Source organism: Coturnix japonica, chromosome 1, assembly GCF_054131305.1.
Source record: "Coturnix japonica strain WE chromosome 1, WE-NBRP24, whole genome shotgun sequence".
In the NCBI taxonomy this organism is placed as follows: Eukaryota; Metazoa; Chordata; class Aves; order Galliformes; family Phasianidae; genus Coturnix; species Coturnix japonica.
This window is the reverse complement of record NC_140663.1, coordinates 75,859,861-75,881,973: the sequence shown is the minus strand read 5'-3', so window position 1 is coordinate 75,881,973 and position 22,113 is coordinate 75,859,861. Positions and strand designations below refer to the sequence as shown.

At 40.4% G+C, this 22,113-nt stretch overlaps 1 protein-coding gene across 20 annotated transcripts in view; it reads right to left on the bottom strand.

Moving 5' to 3' along the window:
- Positions 1–22,113, bottom strand: part of ZBTB20 (zinc finger and BTB domain containing 20) — a 432,215-nt gene that overhangs the window by 7,780 nt on the left and 402,322 nt on the right. For all 20 annotated transcript variants that reach the window (XM_085545034.1, XM_015875898.3, XM_085545042.1 and 17 more), the window contains one exon: positions 18,614–18,801. The gene's annotated coding sequence lies outside the window, so the exon portion shown is untranslated. The remainder of the gene's footprint in view (positions 1–18,613; positions 18,802–22,113) is intronic.

Below are 22,113 nucleotides of genomic sequence, written 5' to 3'. Positions count from 1 at the left end.
GCTACAGCATCTCTTGCACAGCGAGTGTGTAAGAATCTAAAAGTGGAATTTGATAAAGAAGTATGAGTAAATTAAACAAGCTTAATGCCACTGTCTGCTTTAACAGAAATACAAAGAGAAAATAAATGGCATCAAAAGTGGTTTCATACACATGCTTTTTAACCTAATAATGATACTCTGGCCTGGCCCAATGGGTATTCTTATATCTCATATGCAAGCAGTGAAACATTATGCATTACAATTTGCAGGAAAATGTGGAGTGTTCCCTCCTCCACCATTTCCTTCTCATTTATTCACTCCTGCCATCTCAAGCTTCTTTTCTTTTGGAGCTTCATAGAGAAATCTCCTTGGACACAGGTTGTCATTTTCATTCTGTGAAGCTGATGCTGATAAAAGGAAGCATAAAGGTCAGGAATTGGAAATCCTGATGAGGCCAAGCTGTCTGAAGAAGTCTGATTCTAACAGATGTGAGCTAGCCAGTACCAGAAGATGTGAGGTTAGAGCACTAGGGGGATGCCCAGAAAGCTGTAACAAGGAGAAAGCTACTAACAGTATCATAGATATTGTGAATTACTTCTGTCTTGGTTATAAGCTTTGCAGAGAAACCTGAACTTCTTCCTCTGATCATCTGGCTGATCACAGGGTTGGAAAAATGTCTTAGCAGTCTGGAGCCCTTCCTTCATGGGCACTGCAATTACTATTACACAAAATAATGTATAAATTACTCCACCCAGACAGAGTTATTCTCCAGAGACCTCCAACATAGTTCCAGATGCTTTCCTTCCCAGCATGTCAGACCACACAAGTACAGAAAACATATTATTATTATTTATTATTATTATTATTATATAATATTATATATAAATATATATATCCTTGATTTGAAAGGAACTTTGTAAAAGCTCTGTGTTGGTGGAGAAACAGATAGGTGGAAGATTAGTGATAAAAAGAGAATACTTCTACTCAAGACTTACAGTAGGCCATGGTGAGTTATTCCATGGGTACCCACTTATCTTTATCTCCCTTTGAGTGACAGCCTATCAGTATGCTCCCCATCACAAAACACTGCTTACTACTTGGTTTGACCCTATTACTTCCACTTCACGAGAACAGGCATTTAAGATGTTCTCCTGAAAAAGAGAATGACATCTAGTTTATCCTCTGTTTTATCAAATGGGGAATTTGATAATAAGAAGAGATACAGAATCCATAATTTTCCATACATAAAGGTTGGAAAAGACCATGGAGATCACCTACTACAACCATCAAACCATGCTTGTGGCCACTCTACACAATGTTCCACAGTGCCCTTTTCTTGAAAATCTCCAGGCATGGTGACTCCACCATCTCCTTGGGCAGTCTCTTCCATTACTCCACCACTCCTCTGTGATTTTTCCTGCTATCTAACCTGAACCTCCCTTGGCTTAACTTAAAGCCATGATATTCTCTGACACTAAGGTCAGGATGATAGGCCTGTAGTTCACTGGTTTCTCCTTTTGACTCTTTAATATGCAGCAGTCTAACTCAATAAACCAAAAAACATGCTTTGCACATGCATAGGGTGGAATATGCTATGGACAGGTCTCTTGATTTGAGAAGGTACAAAGAATTCTACCTTGTTCATATGAACCTTGGCAGAAAGCACTAATTTTGTGAGTTGAATTCCCCATAAATACATCCTCAGTTCCTTTTCACTGTGATCTACATCAAGAAATCAGACAAGTGAATCTCACTACCTGTTCACATATCAAGCATAGACAGAAGGAAAGGCAGAGATTATTTGCAAGTTTCAGCAGCCCTCTCTGCTGCAATGTATTTGGTCATTAGCTGCCAATGAAAATTGTCAGTCAGGGTTAAACAAGGCTAAGAAAAAGAGGTGTGTGTGCTCACAAGAGACTGATGTGAATAGCTCTCTAATAGAAACTGATCTAGGACACTAAATTCCTCGAGGTGTATGAACTGGACTCAAAGTCATTTTGTTACTGAACAGAAATTCAAATCCAAAAGATAACTCTTTAAGACCAATGTGGTATTAAGGAGCAAGCATTCCTTATTGCAGCACTGTATCCATGGCGGTTCACTTCATGCAACACGCATGCCCAGCACATAAAGTCTCCAGATTATATGCATTTTACTCAATACATTTAAAGCAGCATGAGCATTATTGAATGGATGCTGCAAACTATTTGGTACAATTTGATTGGATTAAGGCCACTTGGTGAGTTTTGTTTGGCTATACATCTGATTGGCAAATCTAGCGGCTAAAGTTTAGTGGTTATTCTTCTTTACTTGCCTATCTATGTGCTGCCTCATTTCCTTATGGCTTACCACCATGATTAATCACTATGTTGTAAAACGTAGTAGCACAAGACACATTACAAACTATATAGCAAAACACAATGTAGACATTAAAATATACATTATGACACACTGATATAATCGTGACAATTTGAGTCACTCCATGTAAGGCAAAGGTATTTTAGTTGTGCCTGGTATAAACAGAGCTCTCTGTTAAAAAAGCCTTGTCTAGTCTCTTTACTTCTTCAAGTGAAATTGAAACACCTTCACTATTTCAAAAGAGAAACAAGAAATTCACTCCTTAAGGATAAAAGAAGAATGGTGCATGGAAGTGACACATAATTAATATTTTAAAATAAAATACAAGACCTAATGCAGGTTTTGAGGATGGATTATCCCAGTCTACCTTCCTTGATTTTCAACACTGAAAACCGTATCCATTCAACATACAACCAAAGCACTTGCAAAGGTTATGTTAGAGAAGCTAGTACACAAACTGCAGTAGCATAAAAGGAGCAGTAGTTCACTCTAACAAGTTTTAGAGATTGCCCTGTTCAGTGCAGCCTCTCGCCCTCTGCAGGGAACGATGTCCAGATCCAAGTTCCAGAGTTGTCTCTTACTCTATATTGTTCTAAGCAGAAAGACCAAAGGTGGTGTTTCCCATAAGAGCTGGACTTAACCAGGCTTAACTCTAAGCTAATGTGACATGCTGACAAAGAATGCTAGAATCTTAAGCAAGCTCCAGCTGGTGTCGGTTCTTTAGACATGTCTCAGAGCGTATCATTTCATCACAAGATCCAGCAATACCCACGTGTGGGTGCATAGGCACACACACACACACACACACACTCACTCACCTATAGAAAGCCTGGCTCAGGAAAGACTACTGTCTCAGGCTCTGCTCAGGCCTGCCACTCTTTTAAACACGAGACAGTGGGAAACTTTCTGTGAAATTCAAGTGGCCTTTGTTAAGTGCCTCCCGCCTCCCCCCTCCCCTTTTTGTCCAGTAAATATGATGGAGAGATCCCAATGGACTCGTTCTAAGAAACTCCTGTAAAATGGATTTGTCCCCTTTCTGTGAAGTAAGTTCTGATTGGAGGGGTATTCACAAACCATATAGGAAAGAATGGGTTTGAAAATGCAAAGGCCATTCTTACCCAGATAGGCAATGAATGGGCGTTCGGGTAGTTAAAGTAAAAAAGAGGAAAAAAATAATAAAAAAAAAAGACATAAAAGAAAGAAAACAAAACTAAACCGAAAAAGAAAAAAAAAGAAAAAAAGGGGGAAAAAAATAAAAGCCCAGACAACAGCGCAGATTATGCACATTTGCAATCCTCCTGAGATGCAATTTGAAGCTGGCACGGCATAAAGGTGAAACATATCACTGTGCAACTTTGAAAAAGGCACCGTTTCCCCATATGCAAATGTACCGATTAAACTGTCAGGCTATTCACGGAAACATGCATGGAATTCATCGTCTACCAGTAAGAAGGAGCACGACATGGATGGGAAAGGGAAAAACTTTTGTTGTGTAATACATGACTGAGTGCTTAGATTAGTGTTTCCTTGAATCTCATCCACCCCTCCTGCTGACTTCTATGCTAAGGGTGTTCGAAGGAAGGCAGATTTTTACCATGACAATGACAGTGACAACCTCTATAAGTACAGTGCCGGAGGGTAGTGAGGGTACAAAGGCAGAAGGAAACAGCAGGCAGTGGACTCTCGGAAGATGCTTTAAAATACGTGGAAGTAAAGCCGTGCGATGCATCAAGTACGGCTTGAAGGAAGGTTTCTATACATCAAAGCTACAATCCATAGATCTTCACAAAAGAGGAAAGATACAGTTCACAAAAGTGACTTTTTTTTGGTCAGAAACATAGAGAATGATCCCAGCAAATGCATGGTGTAGCACAATTACAAAGACGTACAGAATGCTGAAGACTGAAGGTCATGCACAAATGGCTACGCTGTGTGTTTTACAGTGTAAGGGTTTTTTGTACAGCCACTAGATGTCCCTTTCTGCAAAGCCAACGTTTGTTGCTTTAAAGCTTCTAACTGTAAGGTATCACGGGATTTGATTTTCCCTACTGCCTTTCAAAATCACAGTCTCTCAAAGCTTACTGCACAGTGATGACTGACCATTCCTAGAAACAGCAATGAGGAAATCACTGCAGCTGCCATAAGCCAGCAGTAGCTCAGTGCATGGCCTTCACCTGGAGCAAACTACCTGTGTTGTTGGAATCCAGGCTCTTGTTTGAAGCTTACTGTGCGGTCTTTCACGGGAATAACTTAGCAGGGGGAGCTCCAAAGGCTCTGCTCTTAACTTCATACTTCAAGGGTGAAATATTCACCTCATATGCTTCAGAGCTGGTAGGCCTATTGAAACGTAAATGGACTGAGTTTTGGCCTCAAATTTCTGCAGAAGAGTTCAGAAAATTGTTTGGCAACTCATCTCACTGATTCTTAGACAAGATTAACTAGATCTATTTTGATATTGCTGCCTTAGCTTGTCTTCTTGACAAGCTTCTCAGGCCTTGCATTGAGAAGACCTCCCACTACGAGAGACTGAAGACAAGCTGGAGGCATTTTATCTCCTATAGAATATGCACACCTGTAATGCAGCTCCTGGAAGCACCACAAACTAAATTAACCTGCTGCTTCTGGAGACCAGCATAATCATCTACTCTTTACTCTCTGTCCCAGCAGTGGTTTGTTTTGGTAATCTCTAACCCTTGCTCTCTAAATCAAGTGCTGGAGGATCACAGCCTGCTGGCTCTATCAAAAGAATGTTTTAAGTTCTTTGTATAGTCATTGAGTTTACTCCTCTTCCTCGTGGTAGGAACAACTTAGATATGCTGTGCACTGAGAAATTTGCCTAAGACATTTGCTAATACCACTAATGCATGGGATTTTCACTCTCTCCTCAGACAGGCTGTCTACCATCTTTATAGTAAGAAAGTTTTCTTAGTACTCTACTTGGAAATCAATTAATCATCCTTTCCTCCAACAGACATAGAGAAGTGTTGACTATTTTCCTTTCTACAACAGACTCTCACATACTTGGAAATTGCCTCATATTTCTTCTTTATTCCTGTCTTCCTTAGAAAATCCAAACACTGTTCTCCCCCTCACACTCTCTGGACATACATACCCTCCTCATTCTTGTCTTCTTCATCATCTATTCCATCTGTCCATTACTCTAGTCCAATATTCTAGCTGAGCAATGTTGTAATGATTCTACCACTAAGTCGCAATGTATACTTTCACATCAGCTTTGCATCTTGTGGTATATTTTGCAGCGTGTCTTGTGCTACCTATGTTCTTCAGCTTCTTGAAGGTAGCACATAGGGTGGGAAGGAAAGAACAGTAACAACTAAACAGTACCCACTAGATTTGCCAATAGAATGTATAGCCAAACGAAACTCACCAAGTGGCCTTAATCCAATCAGATTGTACCGAATAGTCTGTAGCAATCAACCAGTAATGTATTGAGTAAAATGTACATAATCTGTAGACTTTCGGGGCTGGATGTACAAGTTATGTGCACCCTAACCCTGTGCATCCAGCACTGCAACAGAGAATGTTTGCTTTTCTAAAATCCACGTTGGTTTTAAGGAGCCATCTTTCAGGCTGGAGTTTCTGTTGAGTAACAACATGAATGAAAGGCTTGCCTGAGACACCTCAGATACAATACTGTTCAAATACCTTATAGAATAAATAAAATCAAGCAAATAAAGCCCCATTACAGATTTTCTTTTAAAAAAAAAAGCATCTCAGGAAAAAATGCTTAATTTGGAATGAAAAATATCAAGTCTTGCATAAACATGACAGTTCATTAGAAATACAGCATTTCTATCACAACATATGAAAGCCCCACAATTACCATAGGAAGTTTTCTCATTTCCATACATCAGCATCTCCTGTTCCAACCTTAGTAATCAAAAACCATGATGCATTCTTCAGCTCCACTGACCTGATTTATCCCTAGTGATGAAGTTTAATGTTTAATGTTCTGTTGTTCTGAAATTAGCTATCCTAAAATAAAACTGCATTAATGGAGTAAAAATTCATACCTGGTGCCGCCAATGACAAAACTACTCCTATATTGGGTTTCAACTCTCCGAGACTGCATTTAACAGAAGGACACTTTTCTACTCAAAGAAGTGACCTGAATAAAATCCTGAAATCCTGGTAGTATCTGACTTCTTAGTACATCCCAATGATGCCAGAGAGACTGGTTTATCCAACACTGTTCAGATTAATTCTTCTGAATAGTTGGCCTCATTCTGAAAAGGGGCCTTGAAGGCACAAAGCCTTTATGGAGTTTCAGGAACACAGGAAGAACATTTGTATCCTCAGCAGGAGATCTGACCAGGAGCAGCCCTTGCTTTTTGTTGCTTTAAAGGTTTGCTGGAGTTTTCACCCAATCATCTGCTTGAACATCTTGAAAATCAGTATCTCCTTCTATAATATCTATCCAAAACAAACACCAGATGACACTACACGAATTGCCCTAACCCCACCAGATTGTTGTTAGAATCAAAATATGTAGCAGTCTACATTTAACAGGAAGTACTGTATTTTTACCAGCACAACATCTATTAATGTGTCAGTAATACAATCTATGGAAGAAAGAATCACCGTGTTCTGAAAGCTGTCAAACTTCTCTAAATTTCATAGTCTAATAACTACGTTTACTTGAAAGACAGAAATGCATGCACACACGAACACAACCTTATTCTCCAAGGAAAAAATATATCGAGTAGATGGCTAATAAGAGTTTGTTTAAACTTTTTTGAGAAGATGGGCTTTTTCTGCAGGCTAAGCAATGTTCAGCAAATGTCCTACGGATGATTTATTTAGCTAATTGCCCTGTCCTTTTCAGCATCTGTAGTGATGAGATATATCCATTTTTCATCAAACTGAAGACTAAACCATAGGTGTTCTGCACATAAAACTGCTTCTATAACCAGTGGACCTAAATCCTCAACACTGAGCACTAAAGCCTCTATTTCAGGCAAGATGCTCGGGGTGCAGGTAGTGAATCACTTCCCTGTGCTTTGTCTGGAAGCCTGCAGGATGAGTCCATCAGCCATAACCCCATTTACTCCTGATCTGCAGGGCAGCAATGTCTGTGCCTCAGTTTGTTTTGCATATAAAAGAGGGGGCAGCATCATGTGTCCAGATCTGCTGAAGAACTGGGCACCTCAATTTATCCAAGAAATGCAGAACAACTTGTAAACAACACTAGAGAAAGGTCAAGAATTAATTCCAGAGGTCCCATAAGATTTTGTTCTCCAGGCTTATAAAAATCAAGATTTCCTCTGCCTTGCTCTAGTGCCTTGATTCCTTTATGCCTCTTTATGATGAACATCCTACTCACAAATGCACATACACAATGTCAACAGATGAACCACCAGAGCTGTTGTCATAGCTGCACTGATAGGTACAGCACCTGGATGGCAATGTCATGATATGGGTGCTCAGTCTTGTGCTCTGACCACTTGTAACCGATTTTCATTAGCAAAAGGTGGGATCGGCAAACCACTGAAAACCGAAAGTGAGAAAACCACCCTCTTGTAATAGGAAACAGAGAAAGTAACGCGGCCACATGATGGCACCATTTCCTAGGAAGAGAAACCAGGCTGTGCTTGTCTCCTCTTCGTTAGGGAACATTTTAATATTCTAAATGAAAACTGTTTCAACTGCTTTCGCTTGTTCCCAGACAGCTCATGCACGATTATGCCAAGCCCCAGCATGGCCCAACTGTTCTAATTGGCTATAAGTTTAAGGCATTTGGGCTCTTTAAAAGCCTAGGTGCATGCATGTATTGCTGTTTTTTTCTCCATAGTGCCAGGTGCTGTCACTCACAAGGCATTCTGCACCAGAGGGTATGTAGCAAAAGAGCCACCGACTAGGAAAGAAGTAAGATAGGCCAACAGTGCCCACGGAATTAAGCTGAAACACTCTTAATTTAAACAAAAAATGGGGGATGTTTCTTGGAAAAAAAGAATAAACTTTAGAAAAAACACAGTCGACCATGGTGATGTATTTTGATATTCTATGGTCTGTATTAAAAGCTAACTATATTAATTTAGAATGCTTTCACTTACTTTACGGGCTTTTGCGTAAACCCTAATAACGTATTTCAGATTGCAAACATGTAGGAAAAGTGAATGGGGAGTCCCCTTTTGCTCATCTCTGTGTTGGATTCTAGAAATTTATGTCCCCTCTCAGATACATCGGAAGGAGAAAGGGCTTAGGATGGGATCTGAGTGCGGAGGAGGAATGAATTCAAGGGGTAGCAGTTGAAATATATTAAAATGTGTCCCCGAAAGAGACAATTGCTATTCCACGAACCCTTTCAGATTTGTGCTGTATTGTTAGGTTTTCCCCCCAGGCAGAGAGACAAGGAGGAAAAGCTTATCAGTTTGAGCGTGGTTAAATACAGCAAGCCTGAAAGCCTATGGGCTTTGGTTAAAAGGAAAATATAGATTAAAACCTCTTAAGATAATTAACTGTTTAGATGGTTTCTATTGAAGCTAAAATCTTCTGTGGGGAGTTGTAGTAGCAGTCTGTTAGGAAAAGGGTGCAGTCGGACAGAAATGGTTGGCTTTGGTGGGAGAACTGCAGCCTGCTTATATCCTATGTGTTTCCAGAGAAAGGCCTTTAAATGTAGGAGATTTTGTTCCGGTCACAGAAGTAGTGATGGCAGAAACAAGGAATGGAGGAAAAGCTGTAAATGCCAGTCCCCATGACTGGGAAAAAGACTCTTTTGTATCTTCCAGTGGCTGCGCCTCCCTCAGTTCTGGCTAGAAGGAAACTATCACATGAAAAAAGCTACATTTTACTTCGTTATTTTTTTCCATTTATCTTTTTTATCTGTTAGTGAAAGGGTAATTGTTAACTAGTACAACTGGGTGCTTTGGTGAATATCTCAACTCAGAAATATCGTGAGACAGATATTCATACTGCACCAGACTGTGGCTTCTCTATTTTGAGTTTAGGGGGTAAGCGTTCAGGCCTGATTCTAATTCCAGTTCAAAGATCAGTGGGAAACAGTACATGCTCATGTCAATGATGCTGAAGGCCACAGGGAAAATCTCAGTCCTCATTGAGTCCTCTGCAACCCTGGGAAATGGGCATATTCCAAAACCACCTGCTTGTTTTGATAGGAAGAACAATGTAGGACAGAATGCTTTAAACCAATAGATGACAGTAATAAAAAAGAACACAGCTTTCATGGGTGACTTGACACCATCAGAAAGGTCTGTACCATTAAATGTACATTGTCACTTCTGATATATATTTTTTTCTCTACAGGGAGAAGGCCTGGGAACTACAGGTAAACACATGCATACAGACACTAACAGGTGAGACTACTGTTGTGCTTAAGAGTTATTTCTCAGGTCTGCCTTCAGGCACATTTTACCCTCTACCCAGCCAAAGGACATTAGAGATGACATCTGGGGGTTTTACTTTTGAAGGGCTATGCCTTCTTTTGAAACACTACATGGGATCAAAGCATGTGGTATTTTTGTTGACATTGACATGGCCACACAGACAGACATGAAGCTGGTGGGAGAAGTCCCTTGCTCTGTTTTTATTTCTTCCTATCATACCCCTTTTCACACAAAAATTGCTACTCTGTGTGTTTTTTTTTTCTCTGTGTAACATCAATAAATTACACGTTATCACTCCTATCATCTAGTTATAAAGAGCCTTTCAAGATTTTTTAATAGATGCACAATATTGCTACACTTACATTTTCACTGGTTAAGAACTCAAAAATAGCTGTAGTGAGATTACTCTTAATTTATACTACTTCTCTCCCCTGGGTTTTCAAGAAGAAGCATTTCACCACATGTCACAGATTGATACAGAGTATATATTGCTCATCCCAACTGGGCAGAGCTCCTTTCAGTGTTTAACACAACAAAGCAAATATGAGTAGGGGTTCTAGGATTTGTTTATCTTTTTTTTTTTTTTTTTTTTTTTTTCATAGGCACAGTTAATTCCTGGAGGAGCTATTTGTGCTGACAGATTAACTAGATATCTTGAATTCTCTTTATATTCCACTTACTGGGTGGGAGATGGGTAAATCTAGATCTCGTGTTATTTTAGCCTTGTAAATGACTTCATGGACAATGAAAACATACATAGAAAACATTAATAAAAAGATAGCACAACAGCATTCTCTTAAGAAACAATAATAGTTGGTGTACTCTGGAACCAAGCACATTTCTTGGCCAACAAGAACAAGCTGTTGTGCTCTACCATACATTCATGACACTGCCAGAACAAATGCCTTGATAGGAAGGAGTTTAACAGCACTCACTTGGCTTACAACTGATTTTTACCTATGGAATAGATCAAACATCATGTTTCTTGTGGAAACATGTAATTCTTCCTGCTGCAGCATCTACCAGCACATTTTATAAACGTTAACAGGCAGTATTAAGCAGTATCTTGCTTCTATTTCTCAAGTTCTCTCCCAGTACCATGTTAAGACTCCACTTCAAAACTGTTTGGAATGAATGAGCTCCCTTTGGTCAGACAAGAACAATAAAATAATTGTTCTATTCTTGTTTAACTTTGTTATTTTATTTGAATGCTGTTCCGGCCCTACCTTGTTCTAAAGTTATTGAGTGGGATCATGGCACAAGGATTACATGGCTACTCTACCATGGCTAAACAAGAGAAAAGAGGAGAAAATGACCACAGAAACTGAGATGAAAAGAGCAAAAAGCTCTAGTGCTAAGCAAGTCACAGTGATGAAAAGGAACAGAAGGTGACCAGGACTATTTTTACATTAGTAGATTTGAAGTTGCGTAGTTGCAATAAACCTGAATAAAAGTCACCTGTCAAACATGGGAAAATCATTTGTGTTTGACCGCTACATGAAGTGTCCCTCTGTGGACCATGCTAAGGAAATGGTACATTTAGTTCAGTCATCTCAACTGAATAGGACTGAGGAGATGACAGCAGAAGAATACACGATTAAGATATGAAATAACAACGATTGGCATGATTATTTCTACAGTATTCTCCTGCATGATTTCCTTTTGCACTGTTAGCTATAAGACTGCTCACATTCCCTGAACATGAGAAAAAAAAAATGCACTGTTTTGATGGTGACAGAGCACTGGAACAGGCTGCCCAGAGAGGTTGTGGAGTCACCTCTGGAGATATTGAAAACCTTCCTGGACACTTTCCTGTGCAACCTACTCCAGGAAACCTGCTTCAGCAGGGGGGTGGGACTAGATGATCCCTCGAGTTCCCTCCCAACCTCTATGGTTCTTTGACTCTGTGTGACTCTGTGATCTTCAGGAGAGACAGCTAGTAAAAGCAAGAAAATAACAGAGGAAGTTAGAAAGGGTCTTGAAGGAAAAGACGAGGAATTTCAATCCGTAAGATCAGCAGGGAGGTGGCCTTATCAACACTTGTATTAGACTCCATATGCAAGGACAACAACAACAACAAAAATAAAGAAAAAAGAAAAACAATACAGTGCTTAAATAATGAAGTATAAGAGCTCATCAAAGCTGAAAATGTATCTTTCCAAACAAGGAAATCGTGCCCAAGTGACACTAATAGAACAGAGCGTAAACTGTTGCAGGCTAGATGTAAAACAAAGATTAGGCAGGACAAATGGGAAATTTAAAGAAAAACAGCTTGGAGTATAAAGACAAATACCGTAATAAAATATACTTTAAACATATCAGATAAAGAAAGCTTACAGGGCAATGACTGGTACCTAAGAAGTGCCTTAGATTATGTGGTTTGATAGATTAAACGGGCAAGGAGCAGAGTCAGTGGGTTGGCTGGACTACTGATTTATGAAAGCAATAAAGGTAATCAAAGAGGTTACAGAAATTATGCAGTGGAATTTTGCTTTAATTTTCAGGATGGAGGATGATAGGAGAAGGTAAGCTACCTCAAGGGGGATAAGAAGAAAGCACTGTCCTGGAGACTGTTATCAAAAATAATACAAAACCAAACCAAACTAAATCACAACAAAAACAGCCAACAACAAAACCATATTAAAAAACCCAGACCAACCAACGAACCAGAAACCGAAACCAGAAAATGAGTATGACTGTGTCTTTATAAACAGTGATAAAGACTTTCTGTTGCATATTATTCATTGCTCTCATTTAGCGAGTGAAATAGTTGAAGGTCTGATTTAATACATAAAGGAAGGATTTATAAAAAGACTTGTAACTTAATAGTAACAAAAAATCTGTGGGAGGTAGACTCTGAAAGCATGAACAGGTAAACTCAGATACGGACTACCAGTGTTTTACTGGACAGTACATCTCAGTGGCTACAGCATAACTTACAGATGCTGCTGTATTACCAACCTCAAAATCTTAAGAATGGAAAATTTAGAATTTTAAAGAGTAATACATTTTTAAATCTTATTCCTTGTACTTAGAAGTAATACATATGCTGGGGACATATCTTCAAGCTCTCCCCTGAAACCATGAAAGCTAGACACCCTCCTAGCTTTTCCAAATCAAAGCTGAAGTTATGCACGTGATCCACTTACAGTTCTCCAAGGTGAGACCAGTAAGAAAAGCACTGAATGCCACAATGGCTAACAAGCTAGCATAAAGTCAGTATTACTGGGTCATCTAATAAGAGAATCACCATTAAAGAGAACCAGATAAATTTAGAAGACCCTCTATGTGACTTTACATGTGATTTAAGAATCAGTAAAAGTTAGGCTCCGAAGTCGCATAGCTGTTTCTGAAAACATACTCATCTATTTTCAAACTTCAGTACCGTATGTTTTTAGTCATTTCTCAAGAGAAGAAAAGCCTGAGAGACCAACCTGACAAAACTCACTTAGTGCACTTTGGAATATAGAGACCAGTTCTGATCAGTAGTATAATATAACTAACACTTTCGTGTACTGCAATGGCTTTTTCAACAGAGGCAGAGTGAGGTCAGATTATAGTTTTACGTATTTTTACTTATATTTATTTCTGAATCTACACAATTTAAACAATACATCTGCTTCTGTGAAAACACAAGTCATTCTTGGCTGACGTTTCTTTAATAATAATACGACCAAAAATATCAATTAACAAGATGCAGAAAACACCTATGACTGTTTAAAACCAAAGTATTTACTAAACAAATATCGGAATGTTCTGCAAGATAAGCAAATAGCTAAGTCTCATGAGATTCAGTATTTGAGATCTATGGGTATCTTTCAGCTGAGCTGCTGCAGAGAAGGCCTATAACATTATTATACTGTCTAAAATAGATATCTAAACATACATCATTTCTTAGGTCACCAAAAACAACCTAAAAATATTCAGCATTAGCTAACACATACCATACTTAGATTAGCAAAAATACAGATGAAACAACTATTAACATACTGTCTGTCTCTGTAAGGAAGGAATCAGGCTCCTCCTTCTCCCCTCAGAGTAGAAACCATTTCAAAGCTCCAGAGCACTTATTAGGGAATCATAATCACACATTTCCAGAGGCAAAGTGGGAAGACCATAAGGGCATATAACCATTCTCTTCCTGCCACAGAACCTCAAAGAGAAACACAGGAAACCTAAAACATAAAGATGAGGCCAAACCTCCATCTAGCCTCTACATTAGCAGTGGGCAAATCAAACCTGTTGATTCATGGGAAGGAAATGGATGATCCCCCTAGTTGCTCAAGAAAATGAAAAGCTAGAGTTTCAAGCCCACTCTCAATGCTCTGTTTAGGAATCTTCTGAGGTTCCCTCTCTGCCTTTTCCCATTATGCTGGAAGGCGATCAAGATACCAAAGCCAGGATTTAGAAAGAGAAAAGGGAAATATGATGGCTTCAAAGTTCCCATCTTGTGAAAGTTAAAAAAAAAAAGCTGGGATCAGACCCAGTCAGCCACATCACTTGAGCATGAATGGACAAGTGGTTTTCATCTGGTCCATCGTCAGAAGTGTTTATTACACACTGCATTCTGTTTCTCAAGAACTCTCCAGCCCATTGCTAAGATGAGACTTAAAGGCGTCCTCCCCCATTGCAATGACTTGTCAATGATTGTTTCATCATTTACTTATTTTTTTAAAGAGATATCCATGCTTCCTTTTTCTTTGCAGCTTTCACTCTCTATCAGAGTCTCAGATCTCCAAGAATTTTGTGCTCTCCATCCAATCTGCTTCTTAGCCCCATGGAAAGTTTTTGCTAAGATGCTACTTCTCCCTTGTCTGGAACAAATTCCTACACAGATGGACCATCCAATATCTAAGAATAACTCTTTTAACTATCAATAGAGACAAAGAGATTCAGTTGCACTGTTCCCATGGGATTTCCTTGAATTTGGACACATCTGTTAAGATGCATACATCAGCGTCTGAATGAAGTTTTTGTATCTCTTAGCACTTGTGAAAGTTTCTGCCAAAATGATCTTATCTCTTGGCACTTGCAAAACATATATAGTGACAGCTTTCTAAAGGGCTCCTGAAATAAGTGGCCTATACAGACCAAATCATTTTAAACAGACAGCCAAGTCCTGATGGACCAATGTTCCTCTCAGGAAAATCTTTAAAAGCTTTACCTGAGGGAGTTCAGCCTCCAGAAGTAGGACAGTACCAAGCTTGTGTAGCTCTGCCCATGAACAAGAAAGAGCACGGAAAGTTGCGAACAGCACCACTCTCATATATGTGGCTTGTTTGTAACTTTTCCAGAACCCTCGTCTCACTCCTTACTTGACTTTGTAGGTTTTTTTTGCACGAACACCTTTCTTCTGAGCAAGCAGCTACATCTGTTTGCGACAGCTGAGTAGCTAGAGGTATTTGGAGCTCTATCAGCTCAGTCTGTGATTTGATTCCAGATTAATTCAAAGTGGTGATTTCTGTCTGCCAAGTCCCACATGGAAACAGTTACCTCAGGATGTACCTCTTCCTGTGACCTCTTTCTACAATTGCATTGCCTGACCGTGCATTTCCCAAGACTGAAAAAGCTGGGAATGGACACAATGTCTCCCGAGTTCTGGATTTTGCTTCAAGGGTTCAGCTGCATTGGAAATACATTACAAGCAAATCCAAAGTCCTAAAATAGTCGGAAACAATCCTGTTTCATTGCGAAGAAGTAACACAAGAGGCAGCATGTCGAAAACACTGCCTTAAGCTCTATATTATATTGTGTATCATGCATGACTTTTACATGCTTCCCCACCCCCCCATCTAAGAAATCATTTCAGTAAGACTGGCATTCAGTCTATTGCTTAGGCTTTCTTCACCTCTGCTTTTACGGCTGCGGAGCAGATGGCTACCACAGAGTTTTTACTTTCTACTCTTGGAAAAAGTATTTTGGTCTGAATCATTCCAAATGCACCCTGATTTTTCAAACTAGATTGGCTTGTGAATATTCCTCATAATAAATGTGGTGATGCTTTCTGCCAAAAAAGGGGGGATTGTGCATGCAACATGGTCAGTGAAGATTTCAAGCTGATTTGAATAGGTGGTCCATAAAATCAAAGACTTTTTTCCAGATACACAAATGAGGACTTACGGAGCCATCTGGACATCAGTATACTTTTCCAAGAATGGAAATACCCTACGTGATGACTTTCTGGATGTTTCTGATACCTTGCATGAAATAATTCCCGTCAAACATCCTGTCTAATTCCAGTTTATAAACAGAATATTTGCCATCCTCTAGAAAACATCCCACCAGAGTTTGGTAACTCTGGTTTAAAGAGTCCATTTGAGAATGAAATATAATCTACTCAGTTACAAGTGTAGAGGTTGTAGAGTGGTCTGGGCAAAAGGGATAAGAAACAGTGCTTTATTGTCAGCAAGGCATAGGGAAGGACAGGAGGTGCTGCCCGCCCAAAGAAGGAAGACATAATTGCAGGTCCAAAAGCTGAGGGGAAAAAAGAGATATGGCAGCATAATACCAAGAGGAGGGAAAGAGAAGGGTAAAAGGAGGGGTTCCAGTGTGAGAGGAAAGAATCTGTCCAAAAGACAGGGTAGGCAAGAGGTAAAGGAAAGGAATTAGTAATGACAATGAGCCTACTTTTAAATACTGGGAACTGCAAGTGTCAATCACTTGGGTCAATCGGTGTGTTCCAGCAGCAGGGACTGAAACAACATTTAAAAAAATACCGCATACAGTGGTAAACAGCTGTAGTAAATATACAAGCATAAATTCATCCTGCCTCATTTTATCTTCATGTCAGAAACTGGCACTGATATTTTGCAAGAAAATGCCAAACATTAATTATAGGCATACTGCCCCAAACAAATACAGCCTGATGAAGGTTATAACCCATCATAAATAGTGAGAGCTTTTCCAATGGTTTCGAAGCACAAGGAATCAACTAACAGATCAATACCACAAGAGGTTTTTAGCATTTCTTGAATTTCTGTAGGACTCTAACTGTATTTTGGGAACTAGATTTCAACAGCTTCCAAGATAGAACAATTTTAATGCTGAAAACATTATTAAAAATCCTTTTTCAAAACCTGACTTCAATGTGAAAGGAACCTAGTCTAGGTTTGAAGTTTTTCTGTCAAATTGGTGCTGTTTAGCAGGAGTGGAAGGTGATATGTGGACATTAAAATCTTGGGGGTCTAAAGGACTCCTTGTCCACAGAACAAGAGTATGAAGAGTTGCATGCTCTACCTCTTCACGCTGCCTTCCACCAATATTCCTCACCTCTAAACTTGGCTACCGCAGAAAACAAAAGCAGGAGTTCATTCTCTGTGTTCTCTACAATTCCTGCTGGCCTCTGTCCTAAGGTTGCATTCATGGGTTTCTATTTGTACTGTCAAAAACCATCAGTGTGAGGTTTCAAATCCCATTTCCTAATGAACTCTTTCATCTTTGTGAATGGGATAAAGAGATTCTTTGTTTGAAAATAAGGATTATTTTTTCTTGTTCTGCTCATTTTTGCATCTTCTTACAAGACTTTTGTTTTTAGAAAATATTACAAGACAAAACTGTATCCCAGCTTTGACAGAGTTTGACATCTCTAATTTGAAGAGAATTTTTACATACCAAATTGCATACTGCCTGCTGCTCAACTGCTTAACACTTCTTTCTTCTCCTCAGATCACTAGGTGAGATTTAAGAAATTCTCTCAAATGTTTTTGTTACTACTAAAATCAAGATCTCATAATCAAAATCAAGCAGGTCATAATGAATACAGTCAGAAGCCAGCAGGAATGAATTGCAGCTGAAGTGATTTTGATAGTTATGATCCCTATAACCCAGCTGCTTCCAAGCCTGGCCTTGAGGCAAGATTTTTAAATTAAAAAGGCCAAACAAACAAACAAAAAAACCTACATATTTTTTAATCTGATTTTTTTATTGTCATGCCCTGATATTTTTATAGGCCTCTGCAAAGTCTGATTGGCTTCTGAGCTCTTGAAACCTGGCATCATCATCTTCCTATGATTCTATGATTCTCTCTCCTCTTTTCCCACTTCCAAGTCTTACGGTGTCCTAAAACTACTACGAAAGAGGTTAGCTGTGTTTTATATAACTAGCGAATGATAGGGCTGACAAGACCTTTTATGTTCCTGCCCAAGAGACTTTCAGGTATGGACCACTGTGAGATGACACTGTTTTGAACACCTGACAGGATAAGTGCTGGCATTCCAAAATACAGTTTTAATTATTTCCTCTTTCTGGTGGGGGAGGAGGGAGAGCAAGAAAGGGCAGATGGAAGAGGGCTGGAAGTAGGGGAGAACAAAATGAACTTTAAAAAAAAAAACAAACCAATTAACCTGTGCTGAGGAATCTGAAAGTGGATGCACTGAAAACATGGGCCTTAAACTGATACAACCACACAGGTCTACAAAAATCTCCCAGACTCCCACATATTGAATCTGATTCCATCCACAGAAACGCTCCTCCCTGTTGAAGTAGACATCCTTCATGAGGCAGTATGTTTGAGCCAGACGCTGCAATACAATAACAGGCTGAAAATTCCAGTCAGTAGATGTGCTTGGGTAATGAGAAGTATGTGACTATCTGGAGAGAATTAACTACAGCTCTAGTTAGGAATCATGCTCAAAGGATCTTCCCTTTTTGCTTTGTAAGAAGTAGGAGCAGCCAGCAACTTGACCCATCAACATGCTCTCAGCTTCCTTTGTCTGACTGCATTATCATGACCTTATCATAAAACACTGTTTTTTTCAGAGTTAATTCTCACAGAAGGGAAAAAGTAAACTCTGAGGAAGTCTTGCTTGTGCCATTATGGAAAGAAAATCCAACTGGCTTGAAAACCTGGTCTACAGTAAGGAACACGCTTTCAAGAACCCCAGTGCAACCCAGCAGTGCACTGGTGTACTCACAATCAGATGACCTTGTGTGTGCGTGTAAGTTTGTTGGTGAATGTGGTGAGTAGATGAGGGCCGGGCTCAGAGACGGAACAGCTTCAAGGTTCAGGCAGGGAAGGCCTGGCTTGGCGCTGCATGCACCCGTCTGAGTAATCTCATTCTCCTCAGACGCCTTCTGGTTTTCAGCTGTCTTGGGTTTCTTCCTGAAAATAAACAAAGAGACCTTTGAAGGGACTGGCTGCATATTTGGGAAAAGGCATTTTTAGAATCTGTTAAAGATAACTTTCTTTTTCCCCCCCTCTCACCCCCCTCCCTCCTCTCCTTTCCCTTGCAGGGAGGGAGGCAGAGAAGACTCTCCTCCATGCTTCTTGTTTGGAAACAAGCTACTCCTTGTTTTGACTCTGATGCAATGGCCCTGAGACTGTATTACAGCAATGAGGCCAAGCACGAAGCTCCTCATTCTGCTCCTACTGATGACATAAAAGCGAAACCTGTCCCAGTGGTTTAGACAGTCGGAGCTCCGTTTGACAAATATTAACCAAGGCTGTAGCATTCTCAATAGACTTACACAGAAACGTAATAGATTTGTCTGAAAAGCAAACAAATATGCAAGTTTCCAGTTCAACGTGAATCAGGAGAAAAGACTTGTTTTGTGGGGAAAAAAAAGCACTGGAGTAATTTTGAGATGCAGAGGTGAGCTCAGTAAAGCGTTAAGTTTTGGAGCCTGACACTACGTACTATGAGCACAACGCACACAAGCCATTAAGGCCTCCTTCCTTGCAGCATTTCATAAACACAGGGAATTAGAAGCTGTAAGCAGGTGGTGATTGCCACATCTGTTTCACAGGTGGGGAAACTGAGGCACAAAGAAGGGATGTGGCAGGCTTTGATTCACACAGAAGGTCTTCTGCATGGGCACACAGGTGCTCCTTTCCCACATACGCTCTCCTTTCCATATCCCACCTAGGACAGCCTGCGGCTGACGCCTCAACCCGGAGTTTTTCAGCCCCCAGGCGCTTACATAAAGGCGTTATATAAGGGCGGCACGCCCGGCCGGGGGCAGGGCCGGGACCTACTGCTGTTTCCCTTCGGCCGCCGTCGGGGGGCAGCAGCCGCCACTGTGACCGGCGGCGTCACCTCGGCCGAAGCTCGGGGAAGAAAGGAAAGGAGGAGAAAACAAAAGTTAAACGAGCATAAAAGAAAGGAACAAACCACTTCCCCCGCCTGTAACAACCCACAGGCCGAGCAGAATCGAAAGGTGAAGGAGAAGTGGGGAGTTAAAATCAAGGGGGGAAACTGAGGCACTACAGGATTTAAGGGCGATGTGCACACAGCGGTGGGATCCCTAAGCTGCCCAAACGACCCCAAGTGCTCCCTCTTGCCCAGAAAGACGGTTTTTAGGTCTTGCAGGGGCGATTTGGGGGAAAACAAAGCTGAATGACGAAGCCACGATGTGCTCTGGACTAATAGGGCTAAAATTCCTCCCAGCAGATGTAGCACAGACAACAGGCACAAGCTGCTATGTTCTCCATGTATATAATCGATATGTTCCAAATAAGACAGGCCAACGTCAAATCAGATTTAAACGGTAACAAACAGGAGATGACAAAGTGGACCTCACTTCAAATTGCAAAGGTACAGCGAAGGGTTGAACCAGATTACTTTATCTTGAACAGAAGGAAAATGAAAGCATTTAAAAGCATATTTTTCATGAAGAGTAAACATAGCATTTTTTGTCACTCCAAGCTCTGGCATCCCTCCGTCTGTTTCCCATCCTGTCACCAAGATCCACCTCTTGCTACATAGCTAAGCATGCCTGAGATGCACAGCTTGCACGTGAGCATGTATATTTTAAAGCGTACAGACTGCCTGTGTTTTGTCCATAGCAGTTTGTGTAGATCCGTGGCATACTAACTCTGGTGACTTCCACTGCACACCCTCACACGTATCATGTCCTGACCCCATGACTTTCCCATGTGCACCCAGCACAAGCCGGATACTGCAGTGTGTATAAATCAATGTTTTTTAACAGCATTGCTACCCAAGAGGCTTTCAGAAAGCATGGCTTTTGTCCAGGCAGCAAAGGATATACACAGAGTTAGACTCTGAGTGCATTTGGAAGCTCAGCTCCCGTAGTTAAGGTCTGTTTTCAGTCCAGGGTTAGCTCAAATTGTACACTTTCAGAACAGCCTCTGGCTCTAGCTCGATCCCCACACAAAACTTCCTCCACTGAGAAGGACAGTGCTGTTATTTGTAGTGTAGGGGTTCAGCCCGAGCAAGCACTGCTTGTAGGCTGCCAGCACAGACAGTGTGTGTTATTAGACTTAGCAATGACCAAGGCCTACCTTTAATCCATTCTGATCCTACACTGCCACCCCAGAACTCATTTGTACTTGAAATAAAAATGACACCAGTGAGACTATGCACAGCATCTCTTGTTTCTTCCTTTCCAAGACTACATATTTCTCAGGCTGGCACTATGTACTCCAGATGGTCTTGTACCATCACATTTCCACATTAGAACCCTGTAGCGTGGTGACTTGTGCTCAATAGGATGGGAGGAGAAGCAGTGGTGCTGAATGACACTAAGCGCAATACAGCAGCTCTTCATTTCTCTTAGGCTGTTTAGACATGTTCTGCACCTCCACACTACCTGAAGGGAATGCAGGCCTCCACATGAGGAAATCTCAGTAAGGGAAAGAGCCTATGAAGAAACTCAAATGTTGTTGCTCTTCTGCAGTCTGCAATGTCAGACTGCAGGTGTCAACTAAAGAACGTAGTTAAAACTAGAAAAAAGCTCCAATTGCTTGAAGTATATTGTTATCCTTTTGTTCTACCTTATCTCACGTACAAAAAGCTCCTACTGCTATGATCTTCACCTATATGTTCCAATTAAATATTCATGCATTCATTTACAAAGTCTATATTGCTATCTTATTGCTTCTTTCTTTACAGGGAGAGTTGTTAAGCTCCGGATCAGGCTGACAAGACAGGTTGTGGCATTTCCATCCTTGGAGATTATCAGAACTTAATTGAACCAGGCCCTGAGTAACCTGATCCAACTTGGAAGTCAGCCCTGCTCTGAGATGGGAATTGGGCTAGGGACCTCCAGAGGACCCTTCCAACCTAATTTCTTCTTTGATTGCACAGTTCTTCTATGAACACTTCCATCTGTGAGCTCTCTAATAAATCTCAGTGTTCCAGAGGTAAAATGGGACACTAACTGTGGAAGAGTATGACTTGTCTTAGCTATGTAAAAAAAATAAGTAAAAGCACAAGGACAGCCATGAGAATGAAGTATGTAATAAATATTGATTGTGAAACCTTTCCACAGTATAACTACTTCTACTTGGACTTCACTAACTGTCAGTCTTGTGTGATGATTTCTGTTGTGAAAGTCATCCTACTTTGTTACTTGAGTTCATGTGAGCATGCCCTCTTCTACAGACTAATCCAAAGAAGCTGGCAATATACTCGTTGTTTAGGGCAATGAAAGTTGAAAATATTTGCAAAAG